The following is a 25,999-nucleotide window of genomic DNA, read 5'->3' as shown; positions in this document are numbered from 1 at the left end:
GGAGTGACTTTAATTATTTTTTCCATATGTGTATTGGCCATTTGGATAAGTTCTCTTGTTTTGGTATTTTACTGAATCCAGAGTGTCTTAATTTTCAAAATGAGACTTATTCTTATGACTGAAAAGTAACTGGACACCTATGATGTATGTATAAAATAGCATTAATAGAAAGCAAAGAGAGGATCTACAGAACATGTCTCAAGACAGGAGATAAGAAACAAAAAAACCTTTGCCTTTGTAACACATTTGATCAGGGCATACATAACATGGTGTCTATGGTTCAGCCTGTTAGAGGAAAATTTAAGTAGACCCGCTGAGGGAATAACAAATAGCCATGTAAAATATGAAACTTGAGTGCACTCTTGTATTTTATTTTTACTTTTCAGTTAATTTGTTACTAGAGTGGACCCCAGAGGACTGAGATGGAGCTCCTTTTCCACCTCAAGGCAGCATTTCTAGGGTCCTTCAACCTTATCATGAGGGCTGCTGAAAACACGTAGACTTTGGGCTACCCCTCTGAGATCAGGAGAACCAGAGGACTAATGGAAAGACTGATCACAGCTCAAGCTTCCAAGTATCCCTGGTCTCATGAGTACCTTTTGTGTCATTTGACTGCTGGTTCAATAGCAAACTGAGGTGAAAGCATTCTTGTTTGAGTCTAAAGAGTCATTCTCACTAATTCTCTCTCTGGATTAGCCTTTGCGGTTTGGCTGGGCTTCATCCCCAGGGCACAAGTTTGTGGTAAGTTTAACCTTGCAACAGATGTAATGGAACTTGGATTATTTTTATCATCACCGTCAAGATGAATCATATCCATTGCTTTTTGATCAAGATTTGGTGAAAAAACCTGTTTCAAGGGGTGCCTGGGCGGCTCAGTCGGTTGAGTGTCTGACTTCGGCTCAGATCATGATCTCGGGGTCCTAGGATTGAGCCCCACATCTGGCTCTGTGCTCAGCGGGGCCTCGGCTTGTACCTCTCCCTCCACCCTTCCCCTCACTCATGCTCTCTGTCTCTCTCTCAAATAAATAAATAAATAAATAAAATCTTAAAAAAAAATCAAAACAAAACCTGTCTCAAGCATGAGTAGTATCTTTCACAAACTTCCCTAAGCAAGGCCATGAGAAGAAAGAGAGCAATATATGTTCAGCTTTAAATTTCTTACATTTTCTGCCCTTCCAAAGGAGCACCAAATCAGCTGTCTAGCAATTAAGATGCTTGCTATTTCCTTTTTTTGGAATAGGGATATTAGGTGTAACCTCTCGTGATTCCAACGGTCCCTCCCATTTTCTGATATCAGCAATTGACAATTTCTCATACTGTGCATAGGCACCTTCAATCTCCCATCATGTAACTGTTATTTAATCCCTCTTACAAAGAAATTCTGCTGCTCTCACTTTGTTTTATCAATCTAGAAAATCAGCAGAGTATTCAAGCAATGGTCCGCTTGTTTTCTATTGTGTGATTCTATTTGCTTCATAGGGCTTCCTTAACCAAGTAGCACAACCCGGGTGTCTCAAAACAACAGAAATTTATTCTCCCACAATTCTGGAGGTTGCAAGTCCAAAATCAACGTGCAAGCAGGGCTATGCCCTCTCCCCTAGTCTCTGCTTGTTTCCAGCAACCCTTGGCATTTCTTGTCTTAGAGCTGCATACCTGCAGTCTCTCTCTCCCCATGGTCACATGGCTGCCTTCCCCCTGTGTGCCTGTGTCCTCACGTGGGGTCCTCTCTATGTGCATCTCTCCTCACATGGAGTTTTCCTCTTATAAGGATACCAATCAGATTGGATCGAGGGTGCACCCTACTCCAGTGTGATCTCATTTTAACTTAATTACACCTACAAAGACACTATTTCCAAATGATGTCAAATCCACAGGTACCAGGGGTTAGAACCTCCACATATCATTTTTGGGGTCACAATTCAACCCATAACAGGAACGCAGGAAAGTTGATGTTTTCCTTCTATCATCTTATGCAGTTGCAAAAAGAGGGGTTCAGGCCAGATGATCGCTCTTTCTTTCCAATTCTAACAGACCATGACCCTGAAACGTAGGACATTGAGGGTATGTTTATAGTCTGGAGAGTTTAATTGAAAGGCAAAAAAAACCTACTACTGCACACATATACATGCACATATCAGGACTTAAGGAGTACAGTTTGAAGTATTCAGTGTGCTGGTCGGGGGCAAAAAAGAGAGATCTTAAAGACATCGAGCCCACAATGGACTGTCAGAAGCTTATATATTGCCTTGTCTCTGAGGTCACCTGCCAAACAGCTGATAGGAATTTTGTTTGCACAAAGATTAATTTAGAGATTAACCAGGTGACTTTGCAAAAGCCCCTGGAGGCTTCTCATGAAAGCTCATAAAACATATTTGTGGGTGGTTGTTAATGTTTATGAGTGTGTGTGTGTGTGTGTGTGTGTGTGTGTGTGTGTGTAACCACAGGCCCAGCTCTGCAAGAATGGATTTGCATGATCCCTTAGCTTTCTTTTTCCTGAGATTTCATTATCTGAATGACTTCATACATACTAAAAGGCAAAATATTTTAGGGTACAACCATCTCTTTGTTGGATGACGACTACATGGTATATTAAACGCCTGGCCATAGATAATGAAAGTTTATTCTTGGTGTTTCCTATGACAATAAACCAAGGAACAACTGAAACTTGCGTGTGCTCAGAAGACACTGGAAACCCAAAGGTTTACAAAAGGGATTTTCTTCCAATTACTGTGCATTTCTCATCGTGGTGGTGGTCCTAGAGGCAAGGTGAGGAAACACAGAGAGGACGGAGGACTAACATAATCTCGCACTCACAAGGACTCAGGGAAGGCCCTGGTATTTACGGTGGTTTTCACGTGACAAGTGTTTGGATCCCTCATCCCACCTGGACCTGTGGGTAAGCTCCATATTGCTCTCATTTTACAGAGGAATACATCGAGGCCTCTGAAGTTAAGCTATTGCCTCTGATTATGCAAGTGGCAGGAAACGGAGCAGGGATTTGGACTGAGATCCATGAGACTCACATTCCTGAGCAGTTGTCTCTGAGCCATGATGCGTGTGCAAACGTGTGTATGAAGAAATCAAGGCGCTAATGACCCCTCACCCCCCACCCCCAGGAAACTTATAGGACACTTCACGCTTCCTAATTTGTTTCTTGCTCCACAGATTCATCTCAGGTTGTTCCTTGTGAAATGTTGGGGTATTTCAAAACATAAGTCTGATAACTGGATAAAGAATGGCTGGATAGTGGGTCAGACAAGAGGTTCTTGGCATTTGAATTAGGAGTCTCCATAGAAACAGAACCAACAGAGAGAGAGAGTGTGTGTGCACATACATAGTCTGCTTTAATCAGTCTACTGATTTAAATGTTAACCTCACCCAAAAATACCCTCACAGAAACACCCAGAATAATGTCTGACCACCTACTTGGCACCCGAGTCAAACTGACACATAAAATTAACCTCCACACCACCGTTAAGTCCTTCTTTTTGAAAAATAACAATGAAGTCCGTTCAATTTGTAAAATGTATAAAATCTTAATCCTGTTTGGACCTAAAGGGAAAATACATATAACTGGAAAACTAAGAAAAAAACTCACACCAGGTCTGCAACAAAGCTTTCTTCCCCCTTCACATCTAATTAGAGTTCTCTGAAATTCTCTGTAAGCACCATATCCCACTGTTTCTTCCCACTCATGCGATGTGCTAAAAAAGCCAGAATGCTCATATTCCCTGCATACTCCATGTAGCCATGCACTTGTTCGCCCCCAGCCTTTGAACATGCTGTGCGCCCTGCATCAAGTGACCTCTCATGGCCCCCCGTCTGCATCCAGCAGAAACCTCTCCAATTTTCAAAGGCCAACATACACATCACCTCCTCTGGGAAGTCTTTCCTGTCCCCTTGACCAACAACACAGACCTGTCTCCTTGTTTGATCGGAGAATACTGTTCAGAGCAGTAGCAAAATGTCTGTCCTGACTCTGCTTGTAGGCAGGCTTGTTGTCCATGTTCCACAACCTATCAATCGATGGGAGTTCAGCAGACCACTGGAGCTCCTTCTGCAAGAACCCCTCAGGGCTTTGTCAACTCTGTTGCCAACATACTTCTTTGGACTCGCATCTCAGCCCACTCTTGCGTTTTGTCTCTGCTTCTACTTTGCTTATTTTATATCTGCACTTGTCCCTGCTGATTCTGGCTGCCAAGACTCCCCTAAAGAACCATGAGCACTAGCACCATGAGCAGCAATATAGCTAACCCACTATTCTGGATCGCTCTGAGAAAGACCCTCCTGGAGGGCCAAATTCCCATCAAGGGCCCTCTTCAACCCCATATGTGTGGACTCATTCACAGAGAATCATCACTCAGGGCTCAGTCTATGCAATTATTTCTCTCCTGTTGGATAGTGAGCTCTTCTCATGTACAAATGATATCTTATTCATCTTTGTGCCTCTTGTGATTTCCTTATGCCTGGAATATTTTATATGCTTCATAAATAAGTGTGGCATGAATCAGTGAATAAAATTAAAGACATTCTTATCTTAAGTGTCCACTTTGCTTCTCTGAGCTTCTAAATTCTTGCTCTCCTTTTAAGTGCTAATTCTAGCCTTCTCAGACTAGCCCCAGCTGGAGGCGATCTGCTCTTTACTGGGCTCTTATTTCCCATAGAAACCAGATATTATTCATTTTACTGTGTGTGGTCATATGCTGTGTCTCTCTGCTGAATGGGGAAGCTCCATGAGCAATCAATGTTTGGCTCTTTTCATATGTCTACATGCTGCTTGAGAGAGTTTTAAATGTTTTAAATAATAATTTTGTACTGAAAATTGGTTCCAACTTGCTTTCTCTAACTCACACTTTGTGCTAGATACAGATAAGGTTATCACCAGATAACTGTTATCTAAACATTTGTCACAGATGTGACAAATGTGACAAATGTTTATTAGTTTGTTTATGAGTCTCTTTCTCAGGCATCTGTGAGCATTTCTGAGGGCAGGGGCAAAGGCCAATCATCACTATCCCCCAGGATTTCACATGTGCCTGGAACTGAACACAGACTAAGTCAATGTTAAATAATGATCGGTATATTATGACAATATCCAAAATGTCCCTTAATTACTTAACAAAAGGAAAAGAGAATTAATATTTATTGAATATCTTGTTGAATGTATGTTGTTTAGTACTTTATATTTATGCTCTCATTCAAGGTATTTGGGAAGCCATTTAATCCTTCCTGGCCTCAGTGTCAGCATCTATAAAGTGGGGGTGACATTAATACCAACTTTATAGGGTTTTAAGGATTGAGTTGAATAATGTAAGGCCACTGAATTGTACACTTTAAAAAGTAATAAACATGTTACTAATTTTTTAAAAGTCTGTGTATATGTGCAAATAGCCCCTTCATATCTGAGGGAGGAACTCAGCTTCCTGAATGTGGTAAAGCTCTACCTTTCAGTCAGGAGATGCACATAGTCTATCCTAGAAAATCAGCCCAGTAGGAAAGAATGGGAGATTCTAATATGAGGATTTTCCCTCCACAGGATAAGTGTAGGTAGATGATCCTACAATAAGGAGCTGTGTGTTTTTTTTTAAAGATTTTATTTATTTGAGAGAAAGAGAGAACAGATGAGAAGGGAGGAGGGGCAGCGGGAGAAGGAGAAGTAGACTCCGCACTGAGCAGGGAGCCCGATGCGGGGCTCCATCCCAGGACCCTGAGATCATGACCTGAGCTAAAGTCGGCGCTTAACCGACTGAGCCACCCACACACCCCAAGACCCATGCTTTTAAATCATTGTGTTTTACTTTCTCCCACAAAGAGCTTTTGGTGCATTAAAAAAAAAAAAAATGTGTAAGGATTGTCCCAATAAGAATTTTAAAATATTTGTTAAGTATAATATATACTCAGAAATGCAAAATGGTTAAGTCTGATGAATTATCAAAAAAGAAAACACATTTAGGTAGGTTATACCCAGCTCAGGAAATAACACATCACCAGCACCCTTGAGCAACCCTTATGCCCTCCCCAAACCAGCAATTCCTCCAAGAGAATCTAACAACATGGATGAGGTTTGTCTGATTAAAACATATATAAATGAAATCATATACACTCTTAGTCTAACTTCTTTGGTTCAACAATATATTTGTAAACTTGCCCTATGTTGTCCCGTATTTCAGTAGTCATTCCTTTTAATTGCTGTAGGGTACTTTGTTAAGTTAGCTTTATCATGTCCTATTTATAGCTACAAGCAGACATAGAGGGACCACCAAACACTGGAGGAATGTGTTACATCTCTCTGAGGGAATTGATGTTTTTTGGTTTTTGGTTTTTGGTTTTTTTTAAAGATTTTATTTATTTATATGACAGAGAGAGACAGCGAGAACAGGAACACAAGCAGGGGGAGTGGGAGAGGGAGAAGCAGGCTTCCCGCTGAGCAGGGAGCCCGATGTGGGACTCGATTCCAGGACCCTGGGATCATGACCTGAGCCGAAGGCAGACGCTTAAAGACTGAGCCACCCAGGCGCCCGATGTTTGTTTTTTGTTTTGTTTTGTTTTTTGAGGTATCTCACGTCTAATATTTCATAATACCACCAAAGATAAAGTTAGGTAAATCTCCAAAAAAGCATAACAGAAAGTAAAGTAACAGAAATAGGAGAAAAAGAAGAGAGGGAAATGAGAGGATCAGTACAGGAGTTGAATATCTGAATTATCTGAGAGCTAGAAAGACAAACCTTTAGAAAGAGAGGGAGAAAATATCACATATTTCCAGATCAGTTCCCCAAAGGAAAACAATGCTGTTTCACATTAGGAATGGATAGATGGTGCTTAGCTCAAAATATGAATTTAGGACTATACCTAGGGATACACTGGTGAAATTGCAGAAAAATAGGAACAATGGGGTGGCCCTACAAATTTCCAGAGAGTGGGGGAAAAGCTGCCTCCAACAAAATAACAAGCACCAGAAATGCAGGGCACTTCTTAACAGCAACACTGAAAACCAGTGATAATAATGCCTCTCCAACCTAAATTTCTACATCCCAACTATCACTTAAATGTGAGAGTAGAATAAACACATCTTTAGATATTTAGAATATCACAAAATTACATGCTATGTACTTTTTTCTAAAGAAACTTCCAGATGCTGTGCTCTACCTATGGCGAAATAAAACCAAAGACAGAAAGCTATGGGATCCAGGAGAGAGGGCATCAAACAAATTAGAGATGAAGAGATTCCATGGGGGAGTGGTGAGGAGAGAGCCAGAGATAACAGTCGGCCCACAGTGAAGTTGTTCAAAGGTTCTGGGAAATATTTCTGAAGAGGCCATGGAAAAGAACACCTCACGTTTTTGGATTTAGGTAGAGAGATTTGTACATACCCAGGGAAAGTAGAGTAGACAGTGAACTACACAATAAGCAAGGAAAATAAATTAGAAAATTATCTCTGAAATAACATTCCAGATTTAACGAAATATATCACAGGGAATGAATGACAATCGTAGTGTGCTGTGTGTCTCAGCCATGAACAGCATTTACCAGGTCATAATAACTTGGGGACTGACTATTCATCCAACACAAATGACAGTAGGATTGTATTTGCAAAATTGGGAGGGGGACGGGAGGTATTTGCTTTCTGTGGTGGGGTATCCTCAGGCAGAGTCTGTAGACAATGCCTCAGACTGAAAATCAACAAATAGCAATGTCATCCTGCTATTGAGAGATGTGGAGAAAAAAACCTCCAAGGAATCAACTAAAAGTCAAAGAGGTTGTCTGTAGAATGGGAACCTGGTTTGTGCATAGCATGATGGACTGCTGGGTGTTTCAACAAGCACCTATAGAACTACTCAATTTGTGTCTTTTTGTTGTGCTTCTTTGTTTCCTCTTTAAACTGTGAGCTTGTATGATTTAGAAAAAAAAAAAACTTACACAAAAATTAAATGCTGTCTAAATTAAATATGTATTTTAAAACCGCACTACTCTTCCTTATTTGCTCCAATTTGTAGATCTATCTGCACATAGAAACATGATTACGTGACCGTATATTTGAGGAATTCAAGCATTCTGTCTGACCCCTAATTACCTATTAGCTTTGTCATGAGAGCTCAATGAGAGTAGAGGGTGGTCTTTGCCTCTCAGCTGGCGTCCTGTTTGCAGTGTTCATAGCCATGTCACCAACTCAGGACAGGGATGCCTTTTCCAGAGATTGGGCAGATTAGCTGCTCTGTTCATGATTGGTGAAGGGACAGCACTCTGAGCTGTGAAAGGCCAGCAGTTCTGCACCAAATTTGTGTCCTTATTTTCAGCCCTCCAGTTCCCATTCTGGGCTAAGGGCTGGGTTTCTTCTAGAGCCAGAAAAGAAATGCGAAGTGCAGAGACCTGCCAGGCACAGAGGCATTGGACTGCCTTGAGTGAGCACTGCATTCCTTTCTTCCACTAAAGAACATTGAAATGTAAATGTATGTATTTGAAAAACTGGGTTTGGTTTTAATTCTTCTTTGGCTGAAAAGAGCATAGAGTTCCTTCAAACACAAAGGGAAAAATTAAAGAACTCTGGGGGAAAATGAGAAACAGCAAATGCAAGATGTGTTTACAATACCATTTCTGGCAGTTTTCACAAAAGCAGAGAATTCTCTCACTAATGTTTTCATCTAAAAAGTGCTTTCTCTTTTTATCTAGTGACTGGGGTGGGGAGGGGAAATACATCCAGGAGAGAATAAATTCGGTAAAATGAGAGCCTTTTGTAATATTCTAGGAGAAAAGTAGAAAAGGAAAAAAAAACACAAAAACTGGTTCTCACAAACCTTTTGCTGAGCTGTGAAAACAAAAAATCAATGCTGGAAAATCTCCGCATCAACTGTGAATGCTTTAGGTGGTTGTTCGAGTTTTCATTCTGGGAGTAGAAATGGTCAGTCAAGAGCCACAGACTTCCCTTCAATTAAAGGTGAGGGTACATGCCACTCTGAGGACAGTAAGCCCATTGGGGGCTTCAGGAGAATCAAGAAAGAAAATCGCTATCATAGGACCATTTAGATAGGTATAAGGGTTCCATTTCAATAGGAGGAAGAATATTTCCTGCAATAAAAATAATAAAGTTGACTTTTAGTAAATGGTGACCAATTGCCTCTAAAGTCAGAGGGTTAATATGACTATTGAATATATGTATTTAAATGTAACATCATGGTTTGATATTTTTATTTTTTTACTTATAAAGCGATGGGAACTAATGTTTACTAAAGATATACATATATATTTTATATGTATACAGAAATGTTTATACACGTATGTATGTGTGTGTGTGTGTGTGTATTTGTATATACACAATATCAGATGGGAGAGAAGAGGAAAGTTATGTTCATTGAAATGTTCCTATGAAGCTTATTTTATATTTCTTTTATTTAGTGTCTATCATATAATACCTGTGTGAGAGATATCGTGATTTTTATTTATTTTTTTTTTAAAGATTTTATTTATTTGACAGAGAAACACAGCTAGAGAGGGAACACAAGCAGGGGGAGTGGGAGAGGGAGAAGCAGGCTCCCCGCTAAGCAGGGAGCCCGATGAGGGGCTCGATCCCAGGACCCTGGGATCGTGACCTGGGCCGAAGGCAGACGCTTAACGACTGAGCCACCCAGCCGCCCCGATTTTTATTTTATATATGTAGATTTAAAGCACAAAATTGTGGGGGCTCCTGGGTGGCTCAGTTGGTTAAGTGGCAAACTCTTGATTTCGGCTCAGGTCATGATCTCAGGGTCATGTGATGGAGCCCCCCCCATTGGTGGGGCGTCTGCTTAGATTCTTTCTCACTCCCTCTTCTTCTGCCCCTACCCCTGCTTGCGTGCACGCACACACACATGCGCACACGTGTGCTCTCTCTCCCTAAATAAATCTTTTTTTTTTTAAATGTGAAATGACACAGTCATAAAACTAATGTGCTCTGGAAGCAGAACACAAACCCAGGCATATCTGATTCTGAACTCACTAGCTCTGCTGAAGGTGGCGTCTTCTGCAGTGAGACCAAGGGGAGACAGTGTATGACACAGAAGCAGACAACCCTTGCCTTTTAGGAACACATAGATCTAGGTTAGCAAGGGTATCACAAGCCACAACTAACAGAGTGACCTACATTACAATTAAAACTACAATTCTTTATTTGCAGCTCATACATCAAAGAATTACTGGTCACTTAATTTTTTCCATTACCTAAGAATGCATAAACAGCACAGATGAGATAACGATGCAGCTATGCATTTAGATTTAACAAGTATTCAACTGAGTGTCTGTCTGTGTTCCCAGGACCATGCTAGGTGCTTTCATATTCATTGTTTTTATTTACATGCTCTATAAAAATACTGTACCCGCTAATGTGTTCCACAGGGAGGAACATTTGATATAATGCATACAGTGGATTTATGCGGCGCCATGCAGGATTTTGGAATAAAAGACCTGGATTTCAATACTGGCTCTGCCTTTTATTAGCTATGAGGCCTTGGACAAGTTAATTCCTTCAAGCAGAAAGCGTTAGACCATGATTGGGACTACAGAGAGGTTCATGCACTGTTTTCTGTAATATCTTGGTCAATTAGTTGTTGATGGGCACCCAGCTCATAAAATACACTCCCTATTTTTTCAGATGGTTAATCCTATTTTTGCATTTTAACCCTTTGTAAAAACCCAGTTCAAACAACAATGTGATTTATAGTCCATTTTAAAGCCTGATTGGCCCTATGTTCTTCTGATTCTTCTTTTATCCTCTGATTTTCATACTTTTTTTTTTCCACACCCCCCCCCTTCCATACCCTTGCTTTTGGTTACTTACACAATCTGCATTTTAACACCAAAAAAAGTTACTCCCCTTGGCTTCCCTACGGATAGAATTTGGTTTCTTATCTCCCCAAAAAGAAAAAAAATTAGCTAATGGGGAAACAGATTTCCAATTATTTTTCATTTATATAGCACATGCAAACTTTGAGAAAAATAAAAAAATGATAAATAAAGGCTCAATTAACCACAGAAATGATGTCATGAAATAACAATATTCATTTCTCACCGGAGAGGATCAACAGGAAGATCGGGAAAGGTTGCTATCTTCCCAACAGAAAATCCATGTTTTTTAATGAGACCATGAATCTAATGATGTTCTATACAATGTAGAGTTATAGATTAAGGAACTGTTCAACTTACAATTGGGTTTTGGTTAGTATATGTTACAGCATCTAAAAAAATAACTAAACATATAGCCACTGAGTAATCCCCAGCTATGTCCTGTGTGTTTGTATGCGTGTATGTGTGGTTTCTCTCATTTAATCCTCCAAAAGCTCTTTTATTCCCCACTTTACAGATGAGGAAACCAAAGCACTAAGACATTGATTTGTTAAGTTGTATACACCTAGTGTCTTAGGTTAGCCTCCCTGGAATCACACTCTGAGACTGAGATCTGTGTGCAGGGGCTTCCTTGGGGGGTCTTCTCAGGAGGTACACAGCAAGGAAGGAGGAAAGCAGGGCTGGGCAGAGGAAAAAGTTGACCCACAAGGGTTTCAAGTGAGGCTTCCACTGTTCCTCTGAGGAGATCTGGAGCTGGGATGGCCCTTCCATGATGTCCCAAATTGAGACAAAGGCGCTGAACACATGTAAACCCACATCAGCTTGCCACTGGCCATGGGCCACCCCATGGAGAAGACATAGACTTGTGGAGGCAGAATCTGGTGACTGAGAGCATGGCCCAGATGTGCCTGGTAACTACAGATGTGTGCATCAGTCTGAAGAGGGGCTCACAGAGGAAACTGTGTCTTACTGTACCTGGTGAGTGTGACAGCAAGGATTGGACTCCGGGTTCAGCTATGTTTTCACTGTTACACACTGGAAAACATCATTTTAACATCTTTGTTACTCCTCATGTAACAATACCATGTTTGATACCATGATAAACCTGGCTGCACTTCTGAACAGACCATGGGTTTATTTTGTCCCACCCTCTGCTCAGCTCCAGGTGGGATCCAATCAGTGTTGGAGTGGATACAATTACCCCCTTTCTATCTTATAAGATTCCCATAAGCTTTGGGGATGTTCAGTTTAATAAGGTGATGCACATATTCAAAATATCTTTCAGGTCTACTCTTGTTTGAGTCTTAAGGAAATATTTGGAAGAACACATAATGAAGTGATTCTCAAGAAAAAAAAATATGACTTTAGAGTCCTAGTGAGGTTATTCTTTTAGGCTTCAAGTTCCTGGTTCTTTCTCATCTCTCATACTCTTTACTCATTGTCTTCTTAGGACACTTGGGTGGCTGAGTCGTTTAAGTGTCCAACTCTTCATTTCGGCTCAGGTCATGATCTCAGGGTTGTGAGATTGAGCTCTGTGTCAGCCTCCATGCTGAACATGGAGGCTGTTTAAGATTCTCTCTCCCTCTCCCTCTGCTCCTCCCTAACCCCGGCTAGTACATGGGCACGCGCTCTCTCTCTCTCTCTCTCAAAAAAAAAAGAAAGAAAGAAAGAAAGAAAGAAAGAAAGAAAGAAAGAAAGAAAGAAAGAAAGAAAGAAAGAAAGAATTCTACTCATTGTCCTGGCATCGGATATTGAACTATTCGAAGGATTAGATGCAAAGTATGACTAGCCAGTGGCCCCAGACACTTCGTCCAAGTTACCTTTAAGAAATACAGATTTCTTCACTCCACAATTGAGGACTTTGATTCAGTAGCTCTGCTGGGGACCAGGAATCTATAGTTTAACTTTTCCTTCCCCAGGTAAACCTTGGGGAGCTAACTTAGCTCAGGTGTCAGGGCCAGGTGTCCAGAACCACTGGGCTAGTTAAGCTATAAAAGCCCTTTTGTTACATAATATGAGATTCTATAGAGGAGGACCCCTCATTTACATTTAATTTTTTCTTCCTCTGGTGTCTAGAATAGGGTTTGTCATAGAAATCCTCTCCAATGAATATTTTTGAGTGAGAAAAAATAAACTCAATAAATCTGTGTCAATCCAGGGGTGCCTGGGTGGCTCAGTCGTTAAGCATCTGCCTTTGGCTCAGGTCATGGTCCCAGGGTCCTGGGATCGAGCCCCGCATTGGGCTCCCTGCTCTGCGGGAACTCTGCTTCTCCCTCTACCACTCCCCCTGCTTGTGCTCCCTCTCTCACTGTGTCTCTCTCTCTGTCATATAAATAAATAAAATCTTTAAAAAAGAAAATCTGTGTCAATCCAATCAAAATTCAGGAAGCTGCTCTGTTTGAGCAGAAAGCACCATAGGTATGGAAACAGAAGCATCACCATTTAGAAAATCAGTAAGATATCATTTCAACACAAATAATGATATTTCCTATTGGACCAACTGGTATGGTATAATATTGTAACACATATTCTGATATTAAGTGATTCTCACATTCCCAGGAAAAATCTTTAGATTCCCATAACTTCAATTCCTGTAAAATCTATAAGTTCCTGTAGGCTTTCTAGTATTTCATTAGAATGCTTATGTTTACATTCATAGTTGAGAGTTATAGGTTGATTTTCTTACCTCAAATCCTGCGTTTTTTCACTATACTCTGATTTAATTACATGAAATGCAATAAAACAGAAAACCAGGTAATACAAACAAACTGACTAACATTTATGTTACCACATCCATTTTCAAATAAGACATTAAATAAACTTACAAAAACAACATACAAGTTGAAAAGAGAAAACAGGATTGAGGAAAGGAGGAAATATATTTGCTAACATGATGTGTCAAGATATACATTATGAGGGATGCCTTGGTGGCTCAGTTAGTTAATGACCGACTCTTGGTTTCAACTCAGGTCATGATCTCAGGGTCATGAGGTCAAGCCCCACATCAGGATCCACACTCAGTGGGGACTCTGCTTAATGAGTCTCTCCCTCTGCCCCTCCCCCGCTCATGCACATTCTCTCTCCCTCTAAAAGAAATAAATCTTTTAAAAAAAAGATATTCCTTATGATTAAGGAAGTACTTGAATGTAGTCTTCATGCCCTTAGCACAGAGAGAGTCTATTGTCCATTAAGAAGCTCTTAGTAGGAAAAAAAAAAAAGAAGCTCTTAGTAGAATGATCGAAATGGAGAAGCTTCTTGGGGGCAGAGGTTTTGTTGTTATTGATATTCTTTTTCAGAATATCCTAGACTAAATTTTTGAAAGATTTTTTTCCCCTCATGTGGTGTTTTACACAGAGGATGATAAAATATGAACAACCAAGTCTTCTCACAGATTTGCACAGTAAATGAAGAATCCAAATTCATATACATGCATATTTTAAATGTATCTCTAGATAAAAGCTAAGGGTCACATATTTAACTTTCACACAGAAAAGGTTCTAAAAGACCCATTGCTATTTTAGTCTGGATACCAAATTTCTGATGCCTTAGCAAATTAAAATTAGCAAGCAAAACCCTGAGGAATAAAAGACCAGAGGATAAACCAGCAGGGGAGGGATGAATCAGAGTGTTCCTCTGTGAGCAAAACTGAAAGCATTAAAAAAATATCGCTGGTCTCATAAAAACATGATCTTTTCCCCAGTGTATGCTGCCTGGGCTGGGGAAACAGAATGCCTATGATCAGTATTGGATGATCATTAATTACAAACAGAAACAAGATCTTTGATGAAAATGAAGAGCCAGATAAATAATTTAGCATTAAAATTATGCATCCTTAATTTACAAGAGCCTATGAACTATCATATCTTAGAGGACTCAGCATGCCACCATAGGCTGAGAGTTTAACTGGTCCCCTGTGCCAATTTAGTCACCCACAAAGATGACTACACAAACTATAGTTACTCGGATGACTTTGGGAATGTTTTTCACTTCTTAACATGCTCTCCTTGAGCTTTCATTCTCTCCAGAATTTCCAGATCATGAATAACACTTTGGTAGGAAGAGGGATTGTGTTGAAACCTGCCTTTTCACACCTTGCAAATAGCAATTTTGTATTTATTCGGAGTGACTCCTGGCAGAGGAATGATGGAGACTAGAATATATATCTTGAATTGCTTTGCAAAACAACTACTCTATTTACTTAAAATGTGTGCTATTAGGTTAGCTTTAAAGATGTTCTAATGGAGTCTGTGGGAATTACTTTCATGTGCCCAGCCTATTCTTGGTCCTGTCGCCACCTTTGATCCTTTCTTGCACCATCTGTGGCTGACCTTTCCTCTAGAGAATGGAACATCTTGTGTCTAATTCCCAAAACTGCCCTACATACCCCACTTCCACTGTGGAAGTGATGAGGCAAGCCCAGTGTCCCAGGTGTTAAGTTAGAGCAGCGTAGCCTTACTGAGAAATAGCAGGTGTGACAAGAACCAGATCGTCAAAATGGTGAATTCAATCTGTAATCCTTACAGAACACAGAGTGTATGGTTACAAAATATCTCATATGAATAAAGATGACATACCTAATGAAATATTTATGGAGCAAAACCAAAATTTCTGAGCATAAATACTTCTATGTATCAGTTTTTAAAATTATTTTATAAATGCCATATACTGTATAGCAATACTGAATATTTAAGAAACCAAATAAATTATCTATAACCTTATTTCTCTAATGCTATTTGTCATTAACTTTTCCAAAAAAATGGCTACACAGATATGAATAGGTCATGATCCTTGCCTTGAAAACTAATGGTTAGGTGGAGAAAATACACATATAAACAGATAATATAAATTGAGGAATGCAGTTACTGCAATAAGATACATAGAAGGTATTACCAGAAATTTAGAGAAGGATTACTGTACCTACCTAGGTGGAGTCTAGGGGAGATTCCTGGATAAGGAAGTAAACAGCTTAGGTGAAGTGCTTTGTAATTATCCCATTATGGCCTTTATCACACCTTACTGAAATTATCTGTGTAAAGTCCATCTACCCCACTAAATAGAGCTTCTCCAGGGTAAATATTGTGTCTTGTTCTTCATTGTCAAGTCCCTAACTGCTCTCTGATATATCACATATACATTCAAAAAACATTTATTCAAACAACACAACAGGGGAAAAAAGGAAGGAGGGAGGGAAGGAAGGAAGGAAGCAAGGGAGGAAGGAAGGAAAAGAAGAAGGGGGGGGGGGAGGAAGGTAAGAAGGAAGGAAGGCAGTTGGATAAAACATAGCCAGAAGAAGGAGTGAGTGGCAAAGTTACTTAAGGTGAGGAAGGATCGCGAGTATAAGAATGTAGACATGAAATAGCATGGTGTGTAAAGGTGGGTATGCCAAGAGTGTGGCAAAGTGGCAAGAGATGAAAATAAAGGTTTTAGCAGAACTTGAGGATCATTTCAACTCTGCTGAACACCACTGTGACAGAATAGAGAGCAGCCCCAGAAAGTGCATGTGTGTTCAATTCTAATTCTGCTGTGGTTTGGAGAGAAGCAGTTAAAAATCTCTTGAGCCTCAGTTTATTATAAAATGAGATAATGCTATCTCCTTTGAAGTGTTGAAATAAGGAATATAGAGTGATCGATTGAATACATAGCATTGATATGATATATAGAATTATGCCCTTCAGTTTCCCTTGATCCTGGGAAAATTATTCCAACTGTTCCTGTTCTCAGATGGTGTGTGGATCACAGTGTCGATGCAAGATGTATTAGCCGGGGTTCTTCAGACAACCAGTAGGATATCTTGAGAGAAAGAGAGAGAAAAGTAGGGAGAGCAACTGATTTATTATCAGGAATAGTCTCACGCAGTTACCAAAGCTAAGAAGTCTCACACTCTCAAGCTGGAGGATCAGGGAAGCTGGTGGTGAAATCCAGTCTGGGTCTGAAGGCCTGAGACCCAGGAGCACCAACATCCACAAGCAGAAGAAAAGTATTTCAGCTCAAACAGAGAGTGAATTCACTCTTCCTCCACCTGTTTGTTCTGTGGGGCTCCTGTTTTATCTGTGGGGTCCTGTGGGGCTCCCCAGGAGACTGGATGATGCCCACCCATGTTGGGGAGTGTCATCTGCTTTATTCCATTCACCAACTCAGATGTTAATCTCTCCTGGAAATACCCTCACAGATACATCTAGAACTAATGTTTTACCAACTATCTGCGTAGTCAAGTCACCACACAAAATTAACAATTACACAGGAAAACAGGCAGTCTAGAGTTCCAGAATCCTAGGATTAGGAGTTAGGACCAACTGCTAAGGAACTAACTCATGCAAGAGTCCAGCAGGCAGCTCTCTTGCTGCCCTTTCTTCCCACCTCCATTACATCTAGGATGAGGTTCCTCTAATACTTTTCTCCTATCCAAGGGAAAAATACCCTTTTGTCAAAACAACAACAACAACAAACAAAACAAAACAAAAAAACAAAAAACAAACAAAAACCCAACCATATATCCATATCTATATATCTATCTGTATCTCTCTGCCTTTTTGACATAATAATAAGATGGAGAAAAACACATTTGAAAGAAGAAAAATCATTCAGAGTTGCTTATTGGCGAGAGGAATTAAAGCAGCTGGCCTATGATCCAGTTTCTCCCTTAAGGGGAGATTTATTACGTGAATTATCTATGTTTAGGGCTAAGCATAGTGGGGTATCTAATCCCAGTTTGGGTCTTAGCTATCGTGTAGTCACATTTCCGGGAAATAAAGTAGGTTATCTAATCTAATCTCATTGTAAACATGATACCTGATCTATATACGTTGAACTTGGGCCTGTGTAAAATATCTAGGTGATTATTTTCAGGCTTAATTGGACTTACAAGTCTAACACAGGGGACACCAATGAAGAAAATAAGGCTAAAAGTAACCACTTGGAGTCATAGTAGATATACGGCATGTGAAACAGTGGGATTGGATATAACCGACTTATGGCAGGAGTAACTCACTATGCACAGAGACTTGGTACAGGAAGGGGCAGAGAAGAGATGTTCGTGAAGATCAAAGAAGGAAGAGGAAAGTCTATCTGGATGTTGGCACTGCACAGAATTTCAAAGAAGAGGAGACTAGTAGTGACAGACACAACAGATAGACTTGAAAAGGATCAAAAAAAATTCTACAAGGTTTATCAAATAGTCATTTAATGGTGATTCTTATTAAAACAATCTCAGTTGTGGGGCACCTGGCTGGCTCAGTCGGTAGAACATGTGACCCTTGATCTCAGGGTTGTAAGTATGAACCCCATGTTGGGCATAGAGATTATTTAAAAATAAAATCTTTAAAAAAAGAAAAAAATAATCTCGGTTGAGTTTGGGGTCTAAAAATTTGTTTACCATAGTTTTATGGGGGAAGGGAGAAGGGAGAATATACAGAGGTTACAGGTATTTTGGGAGAATCTGAAGCTAGACACCAATTAAGACAGAGAGTTGAAGTTATGGGGGATAGATGGCACAACTGATGATAACCAGAAACTGCTGGGAGTGTGTGTTCAACCAACCAGCACACCTGTAACCTCCCTGTATGGGCTGGGTTAGAGTTGTGATGGACATGAGGCCAGTGACGACGCTCTTTGCATTTTCTCTGATGTTTCCCACTGGTGATTTTGAGGATTTCTCCCTGCTTAAATAAGGCCTTCTGTGTTCCGGGAAGGAAATCTCCCCATATTTATTTATACAAATACATATGTATATACATATATAAATACATGTATATATTTTATTATATATTGTATGTTATATATAATAAAATATATTTAAATATATTTAATATTTAATACTTAATATATTCTTAAATATATATTTTATTTATATATACAGAGAGAGAGCATAGAGTACAATAAGTAACTGAGGGGAAGTAGAACCTTGCAAATTCATAGCCTACAATATTTTCCTTCAATCTTTAAAATTTTTTCCAATTACATTTACTCTACACCCATGTCAAGAAAGTAAGTCTAAAGCCATGAGTATCAATAGCCTGAGGTAGAATAATAAATATTATCCCTTTGGGTAATACTTATTTTTTTTCATTTTCTTTCCAATTTTATTCATTCACTGGCTTTCTTGCTCTTAGAGCAACCTCCATTTCATTCAGATCCTTGTTCTGTTATTTTATAATGGGATATAGTTTTAAGTGTTTATTAAAGTTTTAAAAACACATAGATTAGTGTAATGTAATTGAAAAATGTTGGCATTTCTCTATAAAATTAGTGAACTCCTTTTAATGATTTGTCTTCCAAAATTGCCTTGGGGGAAAAGGAAAGCATTCTTATTTTCCTTGCACTGTTATAATTTAAAATCAGCCCCATGTTTGTGTGTTCAACTTTGTAATCATCTGTCACTCCTGGCAGAAAAGAAAATTAAAGGAACCAATTTATTACAAAGAACAAAAAATGATATTTTTCCTCCCTCCATAGAAATAATATAATGTTCTAGAGTTGCTTTAATATCATTTTCGTATTTTTGCTGCAATGACAGGCATATATTTTCAGGGAGGAACTTTATCTCTTCACAACATCTGCAATGAAAATTCAATTTCTCAGAATCAGATGCTTTATATAGTCCCTAATTCACTGTTCTGTGCTTTGTGGGTATGACTGTTTTTTTAAATCTTCAACTTGAATGGATGATCATCCTCTCCCTCTTTTTCTGCAGGTCACTATCCTCCTGGGGAAGAGCTGAATATGCATCTGCTCATGTTTTAGCACCAAGGAAGGTCAGGGGCTGAGAGAACATTGCTCCATCTCATGAATTTATGGACATATTCTCCATACAAATATTAAGCCTGCAGTTAAGGGTTTAAATAGATAACTTCAGTAAACCTCTCTCTATTATCAAGAATAAACTGTTAATGGATGGTAGAAAGTAAAGATTTGGCCTGCTTTTATGGCTCTGGCAGTAATTAACTGCTTACTTACACCAATATATATATTCAGTGCTTGAGATAATTGGAAAGATACAGAACACTTCTCTCTGCTCTCCCTCGATAAACATCCCTCCACAGCTGCTGAAGGACATATATAAATGTCTGTTTCTTTTAGCCACAATCCAAATGAAGAGAAATGTGTCTATGAACATAGCTTAATGGACAGGTGAATGAAGGTCCAGCCTTAAAAAATATTTCTTTTCACATCTTTCCTGAATTTCCCAAAAGTTATTTATAGACTTTGATATCAAAGACTACCTTTATTATTTTTTTTAATTTCATTGGGTCTCTAGTTTAATAGTGTCAATTCTTGTCAAATTAAACTATTGTTTAAATAAAATTCTAACCAAAATACTAACAAGGTTTGTTGTCTTTTTTCCCCCACAGAATGTGTCTCCTAATCCTAAAATATATATGGATGTATAAGTATTCAAGATGAGTTAAAAATTGTTGGAAGGAAAATAATGAGGGAGAACTTTTTCTATCATAAAGAATTCATATGAAGCAGTCATACTTAAAATAGTGCCGCAGGGAGTGGGCATAGAGAGAGTCCAATGGAACACAATAAAGAACCTAGAAACAGATCCACTGATATATGGTGATTTCACATATGACAGACTAATGGGTAGAATATGAGATGTTAATAAATGATTATGATAATAAGCTTTGCATATAAAAATAATATAAAACCAGATTTCAACTTTAGGTCATACACTAAAATGTACTGCAAGGATGATTAAAATTCTAAATATAAAAAGAAAATCTTTAAATTTTAAAAGAAAATGTATAACTTCTGTACTTAGTACAAAAAGGGAAAAAAAAAAACACAACAAATCATTTTACATTAAAAGGCAACCGGCAGGGGTGCCTGGCTGGCTCAGTGGGTTGAATGACTGAATCTTGGTTTCAGCTCAGGTTATGATCTCAGGGTCCAGCCCTGTGTTGGGCTCCTCCCTCAGCAGGGAGTCTGCTGGAGGATCTTCCCCCTCAGCCCCTCCCCCTACTCATGATCACTCTTTATCTCAAATAAATAAATAAATCTTTAAAAAAAAAGGCAACTGGCATTCTTGCATAAGATAATTTAACAGGGGCATGTGTGCAACTAATATTGAGATTACACAAAGAAGCTCCTACAATGAGTGAGAAAATATAAATCCTTAAATATTCTGAAAACATGTGTGAGCAATCAAGCCACAAATTAGGAGGCCTCAAAGGCTAAGAAACAGAATGATGCTCAGCCTCATAGTAAATAGAGAAAAATCAAATGGAAAACACAGATGGTTATAATTTTATACCCATTTGTTTCCCAGCAATTGAAAAAAGTCTGCTGATAGTAAGTGGTCACAAAGATGAGGAAGATCACCAACTGATGCCATGTTGTTTGGAAGGTAATTTTGCATAACCAACTTTGATGATAATTTTCCCAAATGTAGCAAAGATAATGGTGTGTGTGAATTGCCAGTTGATAATTCTACTTCTGGATAATTAATTAATTAAACCCATTGTTACTCCATTTTTAAGTAGTAGATGTCTTTCTTTGTTCTGGGGCTACAGTGGCTAATAAGATGGATGGATTTTTCTATGTCCAAGAAACTTGCATTTTAATGGGAGAAGACAAATTTAAAAATCAAAACAAATGAATAAACATATATTGTTATAGCAAACTGTAATAAGTGCTCCAAAGAAACATTAAAACTGAGGAAAGGAAATAAATCATGAGGGATGTGCTATTTTAACTTACGTTGATCCAGAATGGCTTCTCTAAGCAAATGACACTTGAGCAGAGATGTGGAGAGAATGATGGAAGAACAAGGTTAAAGACCTGAAGATGTGGGTAGATAGGGCATCCTGTGGTTAGGGCAGGGCTGAGAGGAGGGAGAGAGACAGAACATGATCAAGTCGGACAGACAGATGGACTGGTCACAGACCATGCATAGCTTCTAGGTCACAGCACGTCACTTGCTTTTTAATCTCATTGTTCTAGAAAATTTATTAGAGGGTTATTTCATGCAGGGAAATGTTACAATACGATCAAAGTTTTTGAAAGCTCACTCTGGTTGTTTTCTTGATAACGGACTCAAGAATTTGGGGAGCATAGAAGAGAGACCGCATAGGCAACTAAGCCTGTATTCAACTCTATGTTGTTTAACTTAATAGTTAACACTTAAAACACATCTCAACTCAAACTAGCCACATTTGTGGTCAAAGACCAAGTGATTTGTGCCTACACTATTGGCTAATGCAGCTTTATAGAATGTCTAGCTGACCCATGAACAACATGGGTGTCAGGGGCACTGACAACACACACAGACAAAAGTCCACATATAATTTTTGCCTCCCCCAAAACTTAACTATTTAATAGTCTTCTGTTGGTTGGAAGCCTTACCAATAGCATTAAGAGTAGATTAACACATATTTTGTATGTTGTATGTATTATATACTGTATTCTTACAATAAAGTAAGCTAAAGAAAAGAAAAAGTTAAGAAAATCATAAGGAAGAGAAAATACCTTTGTAGTACTGTACTGTATGGAAAAACATCTGTGTACAGTGTACTTCAAACCCATGTTGTTCAAGGGTTGACCATACTTTCTTTTCCAGTATATGTGGCATGCTGACAGAACCTTGATTCTGTTCAACATGTCATCAGCTTTAAGATGCCATTAATTGAAAGGCATATCATTATTTTGTATACTATGAAGAAAGACAGTGATGACAGATAATTAAACTATGACACAATTTCAAAAACCACTGGGTGTACTACCCAAGAGTATTGACAGAAAATACATGAGTGTCAGAAAGAATAAAATCCTAGAGATATTTTATCAGGATTCCTTCCATTGTAGTTGACAGCAGTCTATTTCAAATGGGCTAACAAATAAAAGGTAACATATTTGGTCATGTGAACAGGGGTCCAGAGGTGCTGCTGGCTTTATCACAGTTGGAATGAGGTATTCAGATGATGGTACTGAGGCTCTGTCTACCTTACTCTTAGATAGGCTCTCTACTTGATGAGCAAGATGATCAACGTCATCCATCTTCTGTCCTGCCAGCGTTATCGACCTCAGTGCAGAATCTTTTTCTAATACGTGTAAGAGACAAATCCCAGAGTTATTCTGATTGGAGTTTATCATGTCCTTACTATCAGTCATTCACTGTGGCCATGATATCGAAGTTCTCTGATCAGCCAAGTCTGAGCAATGGGTCCCCTCCCTGTAGCTGACTGGGTAAAGGGCAGAATCAGCCCCTTCCACACAAGAAGGAACTGAACCTCCAATGTAAAGAGCATCTAAGGGAATAAAATAGCAGATAACCACTAAGAGGAAGTCACACATACAAATAAAATCTCAACAAGTTTTGACTCATATTCTCTGCTCCTAGCAGTATTAAAAATGTAAAAATAAGTAAGATAGTAAAGAAATAAAATTCTGTATTACAAATTTTTCCAATTATTAGAAGTTAAAATGAGGGCAACTTTCATATCTACTGGGTCAATGGGAAGATCAAAATTGTATATCTAGACTGTTTAGTAATAATGCTTCATGTTCAAAGCCACCTTCAGTTCTTAATCCTTAGGAACATATTTGATGCATACTGTTAATTTACAAACAAATATTAATTAAAAAGCAACAATACAAAAGTCATTCTTTTGGTCTCTATGGAGATTGAAGAAACATGAAGCCACAACTCAAGTCTTAGGCAAGCTAAAATATTATATGAGAAAAAACCCCAGATGTATGACTATGAAAATTTAATTAGCACATAAGTAGTTAAAGACAAATATTAAGCAAAGAGAGAAAATACAAAGAGAAACATGATTTCTTCCTAAACAAGTAGTTTCCAGATTCAGAAGGCATGTTGCTCACCCCACCAAAGATCTCATTCTTCAGTCAGGCTTGTTGTGTCCTCTGGAATGGGGTGATTTTCTGCAGAGCAAGGAGCTGCATGTTCTAACACTTCCTCCAGCCAGGAACTAGGACAACAGATGACAGTCCAAAACCGTTGGGCATTTGTGCTCAAGTGTGAAGGATGAGGGAGGATGTGAAATTGGCTTTTAACCACTTTTCTCCCTTCAATATAAGTGAAGGTTAGCAGAAGCCTTTAGAGTTCTCAGAATACATTTAGTCCTGAAATTGTTTGGTTGGGCAATCTAGGCACACACATTTTCATTTTCTAAGGCAGAGGTCCTGAGTCTGTGCCAGCTATATTTGAGATTTCACCTTTCTGTTTTAGGCCTTTGTTTCTTTCATCCACTTTCTACCCCATCATTTATATGATTATCCCTTAAATACAGATTTGTTGGTCTAGTCTATTAATCATCAGTGTAATACAGTCTAAACAGAGAGAAAAACAAGTCTCAGTCTCTTCCCCTGGAAACTTACATGAAGAAATAGGGACAAGTATTGTCAAAAATTAAGAGCGATCAAAGTAATTATTTTTTAAAGAAGTACAGTAATTAGGCACAGCTTACTGGGGGGGATATTTAGGAACTACGGAGAGAAGGCTTTTCTCACAGCTAACGGAATTTAAGAAGGCTTTAATAGGCTGACAATCTCTGGTACTTAAATGCTGAAGAAAATCTCTAAATATAGGTCAGAGTGTCACAGAATCTTGGCCAGAGGGAGAACTGTCGGCGAGGTTCTGGAAGTGTGGAAGTTCTTGACATGTAGGTAGAGTGGGGAGTCCTTCACTGAAGCTGGGGTTCAGGTCTTGCACTCACGCTATTGCTTCATACTGTGCCTGGAACTTGTACGCATGACAGTGAATATGCTGTGTCCACTGTGAGCTTTGTTTGTTTTTCTTCCTTTTTCTTCTTTTGCATGGGTCTATTTCAGGAAATGTCTCTAAAAACACAGTTCAAATAAATTCTCTCTTTCTCATTCCTTTCTGTTTGTGTAAAGGACCAGAAAGCCTTGGTGCTAACCAGTTCCACGGGGTACCAAGGGAGGCTGCCATCTGTTACATGGGCCCGGGAAATGGCTGTAGGACTCTCCCTTCTGGAAACACTTTGCCTTGGTTTATGGCTATTTATTCTGTGAGCACCACAGAGGACTATTTCAGGCTAATTATTCCAGTGGATTGAGACTTCAAGTTATAGACTCAGCTGTTAACATAATGGAAGAGGACAAGGCAAAGTGCTGGTCATTGGAAAGGAAGGCACATTCTTCTCTCTTTCTGGCAAAAGAGGATCCTTGGCGAGTTGGCCAGCTGATAGTAACAGGATTCCACCACGCCTTTCAGCACCTTGTTTCCAAAGCATACCAAGCTGCCCCCACATATGGCACAGAGCAACATTAATGAGTCTCTTTCCTTAAGAGAGAAATTAACTAACTCACTTAATGCTTTGCAGCATACCAAGTGATTCCCAATATATAAACCTATTTAATTCTTACACAAACACAGGAGATTGGAAGAAATGTTCTAAGTCAGGAGCCCTGAATATATGTTTTGCTTCACTGCATGAACTTAAGAGATTTTTAACATCTTCATGTTTAAATAAGAATATTAGACTATGCAAGTGTCTCAAGACTGCTTCGAGAATTGTATGAGACAACACATTCTAAAATGCTTCATAAAATGTTATTTATTTTTTTAAAAGATTTTTTAATTTATTCATCTGAGACACAGAGATAGCAGAGAAAGAGAGAGCATGAGCAGGGAGAGAGGCAGAGGGAGAGGGAGAAGCAGGCTCCTTGCTGAGCCAGGAGCCCAATGTGGGGCTGGATCCCAGGACCCTGGGATCATGACCTGAGCCGAAGGCAGACGCTTGACCATCTGAGCCACCCAGGTGCCCCAAAATGTTATTTATTTTTAAAGATCCCTTGAAATGCTGTGGTAAATGTTGTTGGTGCTACCAATATCTATTCCCATCAATTTCCTCCCTTTTTGTGTGAGATGCTGTATCTCTAAAGTCCTTGCAGATAGGCAGGGCCATGTAACTAGTTTTGGCCAATGACATGTGAGCAAAAGGGATACTGCCAATTTTAGGCTCAGGCAGTGAAAAGCCCTTGCAACGATTCTCACGTTTTCTTGCTCCTAATGCAAGAAAGAAGGCCAGGTGTTCTCGATGGTGGAGCTGTAGGATGTGGGAACTTCTCCCACCTGAATGTCTGAGTAGTTATGAGTATGAGTCATGTTCTAATCTAGAGTGAACAGACATTCCCTGAGCAAGAAATATTTATGGGTGGCAGTCATAAATGGATGCAGTAGGACAGGAGTTCAATTTAA

At 39.2% G+C, this 25,999-nt stretch overlaps 1 long non-coding RNA gene across 1 annotated transcript in view; it reads right to left on the bottom strand.

The window, feature by feature from the left end:
* Positions 1–23,869, bottom strand: part of LOC129046092 (uncharacterized) — a 217,818-nt gene extending 193,949 nt beyond the window's left edge. The window contains exon 1 of the long non-coding RNA XR_010405387.1: positions 23,638–23,869. This is a non-coding gene — a long non-coding RNA (uncharacterized LOC129046092). The remainder of the gene's footprint in view (positions 1–23,637) is intronic.
* Between the last annotated feature and the right edge of the window lie 2,130 nt (positions 23,870–25,999).

The sequence above is a fragment of the Mirounga angustirostris genome, unplaced genomic scaffold (assembly GCF_029215605.1).
Source record: "Mirounga angustirostris isolate CCGP_5_RB_7025 unplaced genomic scaffold, mMirAng1.0.hap1 SCAF_10, whole genome shotgun sequence".
Classification (NCBI taxonomy): Eukaryota; Metazoa; Chordata; class Mammalia; order Carnivora; family Phocidae; genus Mirounga; species Mirounga angustirostris.
The sequence above is the reverse complement of the archived record's forward strand: the minus strand, read 5'-3'. Positions and strand labels throughout refer to the sequence as shown.